General features: G+C 40.8%; 1 protein-coding gene across 2 annotated transcripts in view; it reads right to left on the bottom strand.

Moving 5' to 3' along the window:
- The window catches only part of LOC139458294 (chitin synthase chs-2-like), an 82,210-nt gene that overhangs the window by 40,979 nt on the left and 24,617 nt on the right, over positions 1-16,614 (bottom strand). The window lies entirely within an intron of this gene.

Raw genomic sequence — 16,614 nt, 5'->3', positions numbered from 1 at the left:
GCATTTGGTGAGCGGTTTCACACCATTCTGTTGTGGACTTTATAGTTTAACTTTCTACTGCCAAATCAAATTTTTTCAACAAATAATTTGCCTCGTACAAATGTTCCACGACCCTGAATCCACGTGCGTGAACCATAAATCTCCAAACGGAGCTAATCATGTCACATTCGTAAATTATTTATCAGCAATTATAAACATATTTTCCATATCAAAAGATAATAACAGGTTGTATTTATGCGTCTGTTCGTACACACCGGTCTGCCAACGTTCCGCTTTCTCGTCGTTTAATTACAGGCAAGTTAAAACTTAAGTAAATAGCATCTGCAATAATATATCAATCGTTCAGCTGACCCTATTTTGGTCTATCATGCCTGGCTTCAGATACACACGTAACGTACTGTTCAAATGTGCCTCCTGTAAGCATAAGTGTTCGCCATTAGCACATAGTAACATTCTGTTTCGCAGCTTTACAATTCTTCATGTCGCGCTTGACGGGGTGTAGATGTACGCGGGATACATACACGAGTACAATCCACGCTTTACATTGCTGTCTCGAGCGGCTATCAAAGGCGACCTATCCTACCGCAAGTTTACTACCGCATTAAAATCCTCGGAATCCGCCAGTCACACGCAAGCGATATGTGGACGGTCGAAGTCTGTCGCAAAACTTGTTTAGGGCTTACTTTGGCGTGACAGAACAGTTCATTTTGCCATTATGGTGTGCAGTCATTCTAACTCTATGGACACTTAAAAATATACTTCAATGTAGCTTTTGTAAATGTTCTATTTTAATTTCTCGGGGCGGCGTGTTAATGTTGTTGAATGCCGCATTCATCTATGCCACCTCCGCTTGTTAATAACTGAGGCGAGTGGATGGTTGTGTGAGGAACGACCCAGCCCGTCTGTGTTCCTTACCAGAGTACGGCCGCCCATTTCCACTCCTCATTCAGTCGACTCAGAGGTCTCAAATCTGATAACATCTGTTAACATCTGTGATTCAAGTATTTAGGAACTGCCTTTCAACTTTCTGTGAGTTCATTGGATTATGAACCTTCATAGAGTGAGGGCCAAACTGCATGAACGTCTGAGCTTGCGCTCACTCAATGAAGGTTCATACGCCAAAGAACTCATACGAAGTGAAAGTCATTTCTTATTATTTTTCATATCTCTATTTTATACCTCGAGGGATGTAGCGCTAGATATATACGTGTGACTTCATGTTTACACTGACAGCCATACAACAACTAGCTGTATCGAGGAATAAAATAGTTCACCAATCAGAAAAGTGACGTGAGCGTATGTACGCTTACATGTAACTTACTTCACAGGATCATTTGTTATATTTTGTTTGCAACAAATGTGTTCAAATAATATAATCAATGGGTGATAGGTGTTTTAAGAACTATGTCAGTAAGTCAATCACAATGACAGCGCGTCGTAATACATTTACATCAACTGCAAGACATCTAAATAGCCGACACGATAAACGTAACCGATGTTATATTTGGGATTAGTAAAGTACAGATTCTCGTTCTTTTTTGGGTTGAGTCCCGTCCGGGATTCGAACCCACACTTGCCAGGGCAAGGCACCTAATCGCCAGCACACAAAGTCAGCGATCTAACCAACTCAGCCACCGAGGCTTCCACAAAAATGAAAGTCCGACAACTGGTAGTCTAGATCACGTACTTTGAGTACCCCTCTGACAAGTGTAAATTGGCACGGCTCCCATGGCCGAAAGCTATGAACACAATGCCATTCAGAAAGTGGTCAAATGTAACCGATGTTTCTAAATGGCATTGTATATTCATAGCTTTCGGCCATGGGAGCCGTGCTAATTTACACTTGTCAGAGGGGTACTCAAAGTACTCGGACTTTCATTTTTGTGGAAGCCTCGGTGTCTGAGTGGGTTAGATCGCTGACTTTGTGTGCTGGCGATTAGGTGCCTCACTCTGGCAAGTGTGGGTTCGAATCCCGGACGGGACTCAACCCAAAAAAGAACGAGAATTTGTTCTTTACTAAGAAAGTGTTATCCCAAATATAACATCGGTTACATTTGACCACGATAAACATGAAGTTGTTCTTGAACCTGTTACATATGTTTGTCATCATTGATCAGTTGGCCGTTCCCTGAAAGGTGATTATAAAGATGTGTCAAATAGTGGTGTGCATTTCTTCGTTTTGTTCACTAGGATTGGTCGTAGCGAGGATATTCGTGAACGATCATGCATTCAAACTCTCTGACGTTTCTCAATGTACGCTGAAACGTTGAGTACAAGATTAAAGGGTCTAAATGATCAGAAAGAACGCTTTTATATGCACTCGTACAAGGGAATTCCCAGACGTTTCCTCAGGAAGGTGGAAGTAGTCCGTCAGTGTTTACTTCATTTCAAGGAGACAGTCTTGTGAAACACGCATGAACGACAAATTGTGTCGTTCATACGCTTATGAACTTTAGTTTCGCGGTCATGTGACCGGCCTCTCTTCCAAAGCCGAATGTGTTGTATATTTCAAATTAACAAAATTAAACCCAAAAATGTTGTACTCTCTCGTCACATACAATCATTTAAAACAACGAACATGCCTCGACTAACCGCAGAGCAGAGGGAGAGAACCATCGGTATGTTGCAAATGGGAGCGACGCAGGAGCACGTTGCCAGGATCATGGGCTGCTTCAAGTGCACCATCGCCAGACTTGTCACACGTCACAAACTGGCAGTACTGCAGACAGGCCGAGGAGTGGAAGACCCACGGTCACGACCCCACAGGAAGACCGGTATTTACGGTTCTTCACCTAGTGTCCAGATTCTTGGACTGTACAGCAGTGGCAGCAGAGAAATTGGCGAAGAGTGCTCTTCAGCGACGAGAGTAGGTGCCAGCTCTTCAAATCTGATGGGCGGGTTCGAATCTACGACGACGTGGTGAACTGACGGCACGTTGTTGCGTCCAAGATTCGGAGCCTTATGGAGATGGTAGTGTCATGGTCTGGGGTGGCATCTGCGGGGACCAGAAGACAGATCTTGTCATCTTTGACGGAAATCTCACTGCACGTCGTCACATTGATGAGGTTTTGCGGCCTTTGGTACTGCATTTCCTGCAACGACATCCACGGACACTGTTTCAGCAGGGCAACGCCATCTCTAGTCACAAGCGTCTTTCTGCACGCCAACAACGTGACCGTATAACAGTGGCCAGCCAGATCACAGGACCTGTCGCCCACAGACATCTGGCATCAACTTGGACGCGCAGGAGTCAGAAACATCAGCAACATCCTGCAATTGCCCTGCAGGAAGAATGGCGTAGGATCCCTAATCAGGATGCCAGGAGACTCGTGTACTCAGTACGACGTCGTGTTAGGGTCTGCATCGTTGCTGGATGGGGTCACATCCGATACTGAGCCATGTGTGTAGCACGGGACTTTATACGAGATCGACGTCTTTTCTGCGGATGTGATTGAATACTGGACACTGCACCCAGCATGATAAACGTGTCTGCAGAACTTGAAGTACATGGTTTTTTATCTTGTCATTTTCAAATTCCGTGTTTGGATAATTTTTTTTTTTTTTTTAATAAAACATCAACTGTTACTAAATTTTGCGTCTGTTTTGTTTTAGACCAGAAAATTGTTTGGAGGCGTTTCTTTTGCCCGGTAGTATATAAGTTGCATGTACCTCATTGTACACTATATTGTGTACCGTGTGAACAAGACGGAAGCGACGGACGGCCACAGACATGTTGTGTGTTTTACTGATGTCTGTGAGGGTAATGTATGTAAATGGAAAGAGTAACCGACTCTCATTTGATCACTTGAATCAGTATCATGCAACGTCAATGCCATATCCAACATTTCATCCTTCCATTCAGCTTTCCACCCCATCCATCACTGTCTAGGTAGGAGTATGAGAAACATATAACATAAACATACAAATCAAACAGACCGCCTCCGTGGTCTAGTGGTAGAGCGTCCGCCCGGAGAGTGGAAGGTCGGGAGTTAAATCCCCGGCCGCGCCATACCAAAAGACGTTAAAAGATGGCACTTGTTGTTACCCTGCCTGGCGTTCGGCATGAAGAAGCTAAAACAAGGTCTGGTCGGCTCGGAGTCAGTCAGTCTGAACTGGGTATTCATGTTAAACTGCGACATGGTATCTCAGTGTTAGTGACTATAAAATCGACATTAGTGCGGACTAGTTAAAGGAGCCATACACACACCAGTGCATGCACGTCGCTATAAAAGTGCAATAATTTTTAACAAGACGTAAATCCTATTTTCACCTCACCTGAAACAACATTCACAGATATACATGTAAAACATAACGTATCTTAAAATATTGAGAGAGAGAAAATCAAACGCACCCGGTCTAAAATAAGTGAATAAATGAAAAATAAATCCTCCATCTATTTCAACATCGACCGCACTCATCTATTACACACTCATAACATATATAGATCACTATCATCTACTTCCTGGAAAGTATAGAGTTAATGTGATGGCGTTACACCTTACTATCAGCTTGATAAGGGTTTCGAGGTGCGTGATAAGACGCACATCCGTGTCATGATTAGACGATAGGTCGTGAAGGGAGGAATTATGTTATGAGAGAGAGAGAGAGAGAGAGAGAGAGTGTGTGTGTGTGTTTGGTTTGCAGTAAAGAAAAACCTCGTTAGAATGAAAACCTGCCATCCTGCTAGTATGGCTTTTGGGAATATCTGTTCATAATTAAAGTTTACAACTACGTACCTTTGATTCGTTAATTAGCTAAGGTAGCGTTCAGATTATCGTGGTTGAAATGTGAGAGGCTCCGGCCTTTCCTGAGTCATTCAGTATTAGTGTCTGAACGCCCACACTTTCCGGGCTTATAATATCAGGGTTTCCCCAGCCCAAGGGATCTAATTAAGTCCCGCTGTGAACGACAGACCCCGCAGGATTTGGGGGTGGGTAGTCAGCACTGAGCCGAACCGAAGCGGTACTGACACACGGGTATCTGACAGGGAGCGGTGTGCTTTACAGTATGCCTGGTTAAGCCTTGTGATCGTCAACCACGATCATACAAAGGTTATGTTACTGCGTCCACCCCAGATAAGAGAATCCACTATTTTGTTATCTCAAATGTTATACGTGTCGCTCAAAACGTTAAACAGTCAAGCTGACAATAGCTCACTATCAATCTTTGAAACATTGTTTGTATGTTATTAAATAAAATAATTTGTTTCTGTTATAATACGACGCTAGGACTATCGTAACTAAAACATTTTAACGGTTGCCACGATTATGTTTCCTGGGTTTCACCAAGTTGGTAAACGTCTAAGACCTGCATCACTTGGGGCTTTCTTCCCACATCACGCTGACAGGCCGTGATGACTGGAATACTGTTCAAAACGGCGTTAAACCCGACTCCCTCACTCAGTCCTACTCTTTAACACAGACTTACGACAGTCGTTGCGTTACGATGGCTTTGTGAAACGGCGGGACCAGGATGGGCCATAATGCGCATGTTATCTGTGCTGATCTTCAGATAGACACTCGCATATAGCGCTGACAAAGCTAGAAACGGGATTGGAACCCACTGTGTGTGTGTGTGTGGTTGCCAGTCTGGACTAATACCGATTTTGTAGTGCTTGCCCACTGAGATAACATACCACAGTTTCACATGAATCCACATTCAGACACAGTATACTGGCTCCGAGCCACCAGTCCTTGCTTTAGCCCCTTAATGCCGAGTGCCAGACAGGGTAACAACGTCTTGCTCTTGGTGTTTCTTCAGGGGTACAGCATTCAAGGCCTCAGGAAAGCTTTCAAAAAGTTTTCTTATGATTATAGAAAGGGTATCGTCGCTAAAAAGCGCTTGGCTGATCGCCAGATGCTACAAACAATAAAGATGTGGTTTTTAATAAACTGTTTCATGTTTTACCAACTACTCAATGCCAATAAAAGACCCCAAGGTAATTATTTCGTTTGTTTGTCGTCTTGTAGCAATATTCCATTCATATAACGGGAAATGTAAATAATCAATTCTCTGCCAGACTCTGGCTGATATAATGAACAACGTCCTATGCCGTCACAGCACTGTGACACCCAATCAACAAAGGCACCTTGTCTGGCCCCATTCTGAACGTATTTAGTCGACTCGTACGATTATCATCCCTGGGACACATTCCAGGCGTGTAGATAAATCAGATACAATGGACAAAATATGTTAATCGGAGGCAAGATTTCATATTAATGTGTTGCTGGGGTTTTTACTCCCACATTTATACATCTATAATTCAAATCCATACAACAAACGGGAGCGGTCGGGTAGCCTAGTGGTTTAAGCGTTCGCTCGTCACGCCGAAGACCCGGCGTAAAGCGGCGTAAAACCATATTCACTCACTCACTCTTCTGAAAACAAGAAAGCCCTTCCATTATACAGCGGGCGTCTAGTACACAATTTCGTCAGGTAGTTAATTTACGTGCGTTTTCAGGAGCTAATAATTACATAAATATTCTTGCTATTACAACATACACTGCTTGCTGTGACGACACATACTGGTCCTGTGATGACACATACTGGCTGCTCTGACGACATACACTGGTCGCTATGACGACACATACTGGTCGCTCTTACGACATACACTGGTCGCTATGACGACACATACTGGTCGCCCTGACGACAAACACTGGTCGCTATGACGGACCTTACTCTTTACAGATTTCAGATCGTGCATTTTCCATGCAAACTTTATAAACATACAACTGGCTTCGGCGTGCCTCACCTAAGTGTTAATTTGCGATGCAAGACAGGCAGGTGGTTTCGTGACCAGCAGCGGCCATTTTGATATCATTTCTTTTACTGTGGTACAATATGTCTACCTAACCAAAATGTTTGTGAGACGATAATACCTTTTTTAGTGAGCGAGATGATTGTACGGGTAATAAAACCGTGATAGGTTTGCTGTAGTACTCACGTTCAAGTGACCGTTGACGTACAAGGAATTGTTAAAGCTGAGGGGGCCCACAATAAATCTCACACACGTTACATGTGAAAGTGGCCGCTGCAGTTACAATCTGTAGTTTATCAGGGATAACCTCCTCGCATACAGTCTTTTGGCAATTTGTCATTCTCGGATATTCGAAGTTTCGAAGTGGGGAGGACAATGTAAACTGCTTTCAGAATGAAATTGATGTATTGACAATTGTGTTAACACTGTGCAATATTGCACAACATTTTGTCATTATAAGGAACGATTACATTTTGTTATAATGTGCATGAGCTGTTTTAACGTTAAAGTATACATGGACTGTGTCTTTTCACTGGTAGTACACTGTCATCACATTGTCTTTACACTGTCTTTTAATTGTCTTAACACTATCGTAACAATAAAATTTACATTGTGATGTGTAACTCTGTTCAAAGTTCACACTGTCGTTACAATGTGCAGTGTCTTTACACCGTCCGTGCACTGTTTTTACATTGTTTTTTCACTCTCTGTACACTATCTTTAGAATATTGTTACACTAACTTTAGAATATTGGTACCCTATCTTTACTCCGTCTTCACACTACCTTTACACTGCCTTGACACTATCCCTACACTGTCTTTACACTGTCCTTACAAAACTTTAACACTTACACGACATCGTCTCATGATAATAACTCTGAATTTCCATTATTGAATTTTGATCTTAAACAAGAAAACTTACCTTGTGATGAGTAAGTCTGTTCAAGTCCCCACACAACATACATGAATATCAACGATCAAGTTTTTTCACAGTGCGGTATGAGTGCTACCAGGATATGATGTCAACCCAAACAAGGGTTGCAGTCTTCTTGTACTGCTCCGCCTATAATTAAGCAATATGGCTGAACCCGCTCAAAACGACTACCTCACGCTCTGATTCTCTGATGAAGGAAATATTGTTATTTACAAGACACTCTGTGTTTATATGAACGAGGCCAGTTGGCCTTGAGTTGAGTTTACGGATATTGATCGACGGTATGCATTAGTACACAGTGGTCTTTATCGACTGCAGTTACCCCGTGGGTACTCTATTGCTTGTAGTAAGAAGCGACAAAACTGGGTTCGGGGACGTCATTTATTGAACGCTAACCTACCCCGACGACGTGACTGCTGCTCACAGGTTTGTCTGGTCCAGACTCGACTTTTAAAAGATGACCGCTCAAAAATATTGCTGCGTTTAATAACAAACAAACCAACGCGCGGAGGTAGGCACGACCGGTGATAGGCCCTGTGTCCAATAATAATATGAAACATTGATGTTTGAAAATACGAGATAATGGTATTCCTCGTCCCTGGTGTGTTCCGAATGCATGAAACAATCTTGTCAAAAAACCTTCTGCTAAATAACCTTTATGGAACAATGAGTTAAATTAGAGCTTTTGTGACTGTGCATTTGCTCGTTTGCTTGTTTTCGAAAAATTCGAAATGTGATTAACATTTTATCATAATAAATTGGAGATTGCTCCATGACACCAGGTGTGATTCACACAGTCACACTGTTTCGCTCGTGTATGTTCTTATTACAGGTCATATGACACAGATTATATTGTGGATGCTTACGCTTTTTCCTTAAAGCCAATGTATCAAACTAAACAAATACTTGTAAACAATTTTCAAAATTCTTTTTTTACACAATGTAAATATTGCAGAACTAGATAAGTCAATGTGATATACTTCACATATAATTTATTGGTAAGAAGACATACTCCATTAACCTCAAATATCCTCTAAGTATAAATTTCCTTAAGGGGCAGTGGGGTAATAAACACAGCGCTGGTTCGTTACGCCGAACCGGGTTCTATTCCCGACATGAGTATAGTGTGGAAAGACCATTCCTGAAGTCACTCAGAGTAATACGACAGGGTGTCACAGGGTGAGAATCTCACTCACTCACTCAGTGGTTTATAAGTGACATCGTGTCGCCTTAAGCTAAATGAATAGAACATGAGTAAACGAACGAAGACCCGAACGCGGGACAATAATTATGAAAATCAGTACCTTCCATAAAAAAATAGATTTCTTGCATATATTTCATTTTCAGTAGTTTGCAAGACATTTGCGAGTTGTTTGAATGAAGTATCTCTGATAATTTTCTGATATAAACACGAGAAACTGTGTTTATGGACCACTATCAAATAGGAATGGTACAGGGTGTTCGCGAAAAGGTAAGCGCATCCATCCACACCGATGACACCCCCATTCTTTGTTTGTCTGTTTGTTGTTTAACGCCGCACTTTAGCAATATTCCAACTATATGACGGCGGTTTGTAAATAATCGAGTCTGGACCAGACAATCCAGTGACCAATATCATGAGCATCGATCCACGCAATTGGGATCGATGACATGCCTCAAGCACGTCCGCGAGCCTGACCACCCGATCCCGTTAGTCGCCTTTTACGACACCAAATGCACATGCACAAAAACATGCAAAGGCAAGTCAATTGTTCTGAAAAACCCGGAAACATATGGTACAAGTCAAAATAGGGATTCGTTGGTGTCAATGATGCGTCAAATTTGGAAATGTCCTCCACATATCTACCATTAAACGTTTTGAAAGCTTTCCTAAGTCCTTGAAAGTTGTAACCCTGATCAAACATATTTTGAGCAAGAGTGGTATGCCGCTGTTTGAAATCTTCGTAGAAAGAGCACTCTCGATTGTACCTCAGTCATGAACGTGTTCAAAATGGATAACCACATGCCCCTCCAGACACTGGTGTGTCTTCGATTGAAACAAATTATTAAGTAAACAATTATCAGTATGAAATAATTTTATCGAATTTCATCTGATCTATTGATAAACCAGCCAAGGACATTTACTGCATCGACAGCTCCATGAATCAAAACACCTCGAGCAAATACACCTGTTGTACTGACCGTGGTCCCTTGGGCACGCCAGAAATTTATGATTTTGGGTTCGAATACCGGTTTTCCCCGATTATGTTTCTAGGTTTGTCAGCACCATATCCATGTCCGTGTGTTTCGCCAAATTGGTAGACGTCTGAGACCTGCATCACTTCGAGCTTTCCTTCCACTTTAAGATGACACGTTGTGATATAACTGGAATACTGTTCAAAGCAACGCTAAACCTCACTCACTCACTCACTCACTCACTCACTCACTCACTCACCCATTCACTCACTCACTCACTCACTCAAGGTGCGGGTGAGACGCTGGCGCTCTCTACAGCTTTCATATGTAAGATACCAGCACACTACACTATTGCGTTTTATACCAGCATATACACAAATCAAAACGCCAACGCGATAGAGGTTTTCACGTCGGTACATGTTCACCTCGATGTTAATTAAAAAGAAGGTGATAACCAAATGTGAACAACCTTCACTCACACTTCACTGTATTCACACAGGCACGTTCGCACCAAACATTGTCAACTTCCAATGAAGACACCAGGTGATCGCGAAACGGTTGGTAATGTCATGATAAAACTTTCCATAATAACGCTTCAAACATTTACAAACTTTGACTGACTAATAAAATTAAATTAAATTTGAAGGTATATCCTTTAGCTATTTACTTCGAGAAAATATATATGAAATAAGAGCAACTACAGAAAAAGGCTGAAACTCACCCCGAATATGTTAACAATAAAAAAATTGAGTGAGTTTATGCTTACGTCACATCGGCAATATTTCAGCCATATGGTGACGAAACAATAAAAACACCTGGTGCTATCAGAATGAAACTGCTATATTGGCAGCTGGGTGCAATGTTTCTTTTACCGATAACTGTCTCTATCTGCCTGTGGTCGATACTAACCACATGGTGGAGAAACATGTTGATCCTACATACATTTAACATCAACATCAAGGAGAAACGTCACATTTGTTTTTGCTACAGTAAGATCTTAATGTTCTCCAAATATTAGTCTGTTCCATTAACATCCTTATGACCTTCTAAAAAATGGCCATAGTGGTTTACAAGTTGACAAAAATTACCAAACTTGAAGGTAAAAGTCCAATTTGAAAAAAAATATATTACTCAAATATTCTTCATATGATAAGAGTTAATCTACCATGCCATGATTAACTATAGTATAGTCATATAAAGGTATCGTGTGGGGCTTTATTGTCTTGAGTAGTATACCATTGGGGGAGGGCAGGCTGGGGGTGGAGTATTGGGGATGGAGTATTGGGGGTGGATTTTTTTTGGTTTTTTTTGTGGGTGGTGGTGGTTTGGGCGATGCATAGAGATATGCAGAGATATGCATTACATATTGCGGACACATGCACCATTCCTGATGTCATGTGCCCTGCTTCCAAGTACACACGCACCTACTCATGGTGTCACTTTGGGTACATATGCAATCAGTATATCATTAAAATCCCCCTCACCTCTTGAATATCCACGGGTCATGTGTTTACTATATGCCTCTAATAAATCTATCTATTTTTGTCAAATACTTTGATATAAAATAGCTTAATAGGGTAATATAATTACAGTTGTATATGTAGCATCTCTATATATAATTGTGGGCGGAATCTTAAAAGATGACTGTGTAGATGGGCGTTTGCCGCACCCAGTAGATACGAACTATATACTGATGAAAGGAAACTGTTTGTGACGTAAGTGTCTTTGCTCGTCAGAGTTGATTATACGATAAGAAAACTATCAAGAGAAATATACCCTTTTCAAATTAGGTTGTTTTATTAAACAGGCATGGTTTATTTCAGTGAGACGTTTCGGTACAGAGGCTTGATAATAATCTTGCTTGATAAAGGTTCCATCATCTGTACGTTAACGTCACATGTAAAGAACAAAGAAGATGAAATCCGAATTTCAACTCGGTCGTTATAGATACTGTTATTGCAGTAACGGCTTCTAAAAAAACTATTTAAAGATACATAACGTGTTTAGATGAAATGTGTTTGTTTGTCGTTTGGTAACATAATTCCATCTATATCACAGGAGCTGTAAATAATCGAATATCTGCCAAATAAGTCATTGATGTTACGAGCACCTTGTCTAAGTGAGTGAGTGAGTATGGTTTTACGCCGCTTTTAGCAATATTCCAGCAATATCACGGCGGGGGACACCAGAAATGGGCTTCACAAATTGTACCCATGTCGGGAATCGAACCCGGGTCTTCGGCGTGACTAGCGAACGCTTTAACCACTAGGCTACCCGACCGCACCTACCTTGTCTGAACCTATGCTCTTTAGCCGACTCGTACGGTAATCATACCTAGGGCACATTCAATGGCGTTTATAGATAAAATATGTACAATCCCGCCGATAAAGCAGATAAAACAGATAAAATAGGTTAATGGGAAGCAAGATTTCACAATGTGATGCCTGTGCCTTTACTACCACATTTACGCATATGTAACTGACATCCATGCAACAAACGTCAGAGTGATTAACGAAATACATGTAGTACACTGACATAAATGCAGCATGGAAGTCCAACTGAGTTTGTTTGTTTGTTTGTTGTCGCCTCTCACGACAAGCTTAATCGCCTTTTACTACAAGCTGGGTTCCTGAAGACCTATTCAACCCGGATCTTCACGTGTCGGTATAGATTAAATAATACTTAACTGTATTGTGACATTTAAACCAGATTGGGAATCAACATATGTCAGATTGTACACAGTCGGACTGGTTCCGAATTGTATTGGGGATGATTGCACAACAATGGGATATCGCCTGAAATATAAATTAAAAACTGAAGGAATTAGCATTGTTATCCAACATCGAACATTAGGTTCAATTATACTTGGCAGGTTAGTTTTGGTAATGAATTATGAAGGGAACATCCTCAATTGGCTTCAGGATTACAACAAGCAGTCATGGTTTTCGTTCCAACTCTCCTCTGAATACCTATCATACAGCGAGCATCTTGTACACAATTTCGTACCGGTAGTAAGGGTAGATCTGTGTGCGCTTTCAGGGGCTAAGAATGCATAAATGTTTATGATAATGAATAAAATAATAACGATAATGTTAGATTCCATACATGTTGCATGCTCAAGGGATCAGTGTGCAAAAGTTTATCATTCTCACACACGTTACATTTGAAAGTGGCCACGTCAGTATATCAAGGAGAACCTCTTCCTATACAGTCTTCTGGCAATTTTTCATACTCGAATATTCGAAGATGTTGGGAGGACAAAGTTTGGGTTTTCTATTCTACAGCCGCCATTAATGAAAACTGTTGATATGACATGTCGTCAGTCAACAATATAAACTGCTTTCAGAATGACATTGATGTATTGACAATTGTAACACTGTGCAATGTTACACAATATTTAGTCATTATAATGAACGATTTACATTTTGTTATAATGTGCATGGGCTGTTTAACGTTAAAGTATACATTGACTGTGTCTTTTCACTGGTAGTAGACTGTCATTACACTGTCTTTACACTGTCTTTTAATTGTCTTAACACTATCGTAACAAAAGAAGTGATGAGTAGCTCTGTTCAAAGTTCACTCTGCCGTTACAATGTCTGTACACTATCTTTACTCTGTCTTCACACTGTCTTTACTCTGCATTCACACTGTCTTGATTCTGTCTCCACACTGTCTTTACACTATCGTTACACTGTCTTTACACTTTTGTTACGCTGTCTTTACACTGTCTTCACACTGTCTGCACTCTATCGTTACTCTGTCTTCACACTATCTTTACTCGGCCTTCACAATGTCTTTACACTGTCTGCACTCTATCGTTACTCTGTCTTTACACTATCAGTATACTGTCTTTACACTATCGTTATACTATCTTTACACTATCGTTACACTGTCTTTACACTATCTTTATTCTGCCTTCACACTGTCTTTACACTATCATTATACTGTCTTTACACTATCGTTACTCTGTCTTTACACTATCGTTATACTATCGCCACACTGTCTTTACACTATCGTTACACTGTCTTTACACTGTCTTTACACTATCGTTACACTGTCTTTACACTATCGTTACTCTGTCTTTACACTATTGTTACTCTGTCTTTACACTATCGTTACACTGTCTTTACACTATCGTTACACTGCCTTTACACTTTCGTTTTGATCTGAAACAAGAAAACTTACCTTGTGATGAGTAAGTCTGTTCAAGTCCCCACATCCAAATTAACACAACATACATGTATAAATGTCAATGAACAAGGTTTTATTACAGTGTGGTTTGATTGCTACCAGGATATGTCAACACAAACAAGGGCAGCAGTCTTCTTGTACTGCTCCGCCTATTAGTAAGCAATATAGACGAAGGAAATATATTCTCATTAACAAGACACTCTGTGTTTATATGGTCAAGGTCAGATATCCTTGAGCTGAGTTAACGGATATTGAACGACGGTATGCACTTATACACAGTGGTCTTCATCGACAGTTACCTCGTTGGCACATGTTAGTAGGCTTTACTAACCCGTTAGTATTTGTTTACTAATGAGACTCATAGGTCGCCTGTCGTAGATTAGTAAAATGTACTAAGCAGATAGTAGAGCTTACTATCCATATTTCAAAGAAATATCGGTTTAAGCAATGAATTAAACTTATTTGAAACGTGTTTACTGATCTTCTCATAATGAACTAACTGCAATAGTATATTTACTAGGTGTGTAGTTTGTGTTACTAAAGGCACGTTTCTAGGTCATTCTAACATTCCCTGTTGACAGTTTCTGGATAAAAAATCAAACAAGTAATAAAAAAAAATGACCTACACAATAACATATAATTATTTTCAGTGGCATTTTAAGTATATTTACACAATTCTACAATTGACAGGTAACTCAAGTAAACAAATAGTGTTTTACATAGGCAAACTTAACTAAGCTTCCTTCTTCATCAAATACATGCTATAAGTTTTGTCAGTCATGAAAAAATAACATGAACAACGTTTCAAAACCAATATACATGTATACCTATAGTGACACTATATTAGCGAACGCGACACGGATCAAAGCGAAAGTGAACCTCATACTGTTTTGGCGACGAAACTGAAATATGAATCCCTTCTCTTCACTGTAGCTATCGCTACCAGGCAGGATAGTAAATTCGGTGTTTTTTAATTTTCTGACAGCTGTAACTGCTATATTGACGTTGGGTGCAATGCTATTTTCTTCGCCTAAACAATTTCTCCATTATACTAACAAAACCCTTATGTGGGAGAACCTGTGGATTATAATATCAATCTCACATTCCAGTGAGTGATTATGGTTTTACGCCGCTTTTAGCAATATTCTAGAAATGGGCTTTACACATTATACCCATGTCGGAAATCGAACCCGGGTCTCCGGCGTGACGTGCGGATGCTTTAACCACTAGGCCACCCTACCACCCCATCTCACATTCCAATCTGATGTTGTACGGGTAGCGAGCACTAAGATCTGATTCTGATGAGATTGATCCAAGTATAACATCTACATCCAGGCCAAACATCGCATATATATTGGCTACACCTCAGTGTTCTTAATCAAATAAGTCTGTTTCAAAAACATTTGATTCACCCGATGAAGGAGTAAGCATATACTCCGAAACGTTGTGAAGCCCACGAGCACGTGAATAGTACTGACTAAACTAGAAACATTCGAACCCAAAATCATAAATTTCTGGCATGACCAAGGGACGCAACTCTACAGTGAATTGTAGAGCTTTAGACGACTCGGACACCCTTGCCCCCGAAATGTATAGAGATGCAGTGAACATCGCTCATAGATGCTCCAGGTGATGCAGGTGTTCCTGATGATGGTGAAATTGGCGCTGTTACCAAGTACATACGCCCACTGTTGATGTTGAAAACGACGTAGATATTGTTTTGGGTACACGTGCACTTAGTATATCATTAGTAGCGCACAGCAGCCGGCTCCGTGCATCTGCACGTCACGTATCACAGGTTTACTTTATTCATCAAATACATGCTAAAAATGTTGTCAGTCATGAAAAAATAACATTAACAACGTTTCAAAACCAATATACATGTATACATATAGTCACGTATCACAGGTTTACTTAATTCCTCTAATGTATGCCCCTATTTTTATGACATGAGGTCTTCAGTGCAAAGTACGTTTACCACACTCTGAAGGCACGAGGGCTCGTCAAACCATCAATTGTAAAAGTGTTTTTAATTTTATTTTTCACCATAATCTACCTGCTTCTAATATAAGTACACTTCTCATATCGATAGTGAAGCTTTTCAATTCCAGTCAGGAAGAAGTTTTCTGAAGCCACACTGAAAAACCAATTCACTGCAGCTTTGAGGTCAGCGTTGTCGTCATAGTGCTTTCCACAAAGGTGTTCTTTCAGTTCAGGAAACAGGTGGAACTCACTTGTAAAATCACTTGGTGCCAGGTCTTGCGAGTATTGAGGTTGAGGAAGCTCTTCGAACCCACACTGTCGCACAACAGTCATTGCGAGTCGAGAGATGTGAGAAAAGGCATTGTCATAAAGGAGTAGAACTCCAGCAGTCAGCATTCCTCGCCGCCTTTCGTTGATAGAATCTCTCAGGCGAGGAAGCAGATCAGTATAGTAGGCACCGGTAATCGTTTTTGATCAACAGGTATCACACCCTTTGCATCCCAGAATACAGTTGCCCTAATTTTATTCACTTATCTTTAAGACTTGCAATTCTTTTGTGCCGGAGACGTGGA

Source organism: Haliotis cracherodii, unplaced genomic scaffold (assembly GCF_022045235.1).
Source record: "Haliotis cracherodii isolate W230 unplaced genomic scaffold, xgHalCrac1.p SCAF_1, whole genome shotgun sequence".
Taxonomy (NCBI): Eukaryota; Metazoa; Mollusca; class Gastropoda; order Lepetellida; family Haliotidae; genus Haliotis; species Haliotis cracherodii.
The sequence above is the reverse complement of the archived record's forward strand: the minus strand, read 5'-3'. Positions and strand labels throughout refer to the sequence as shown.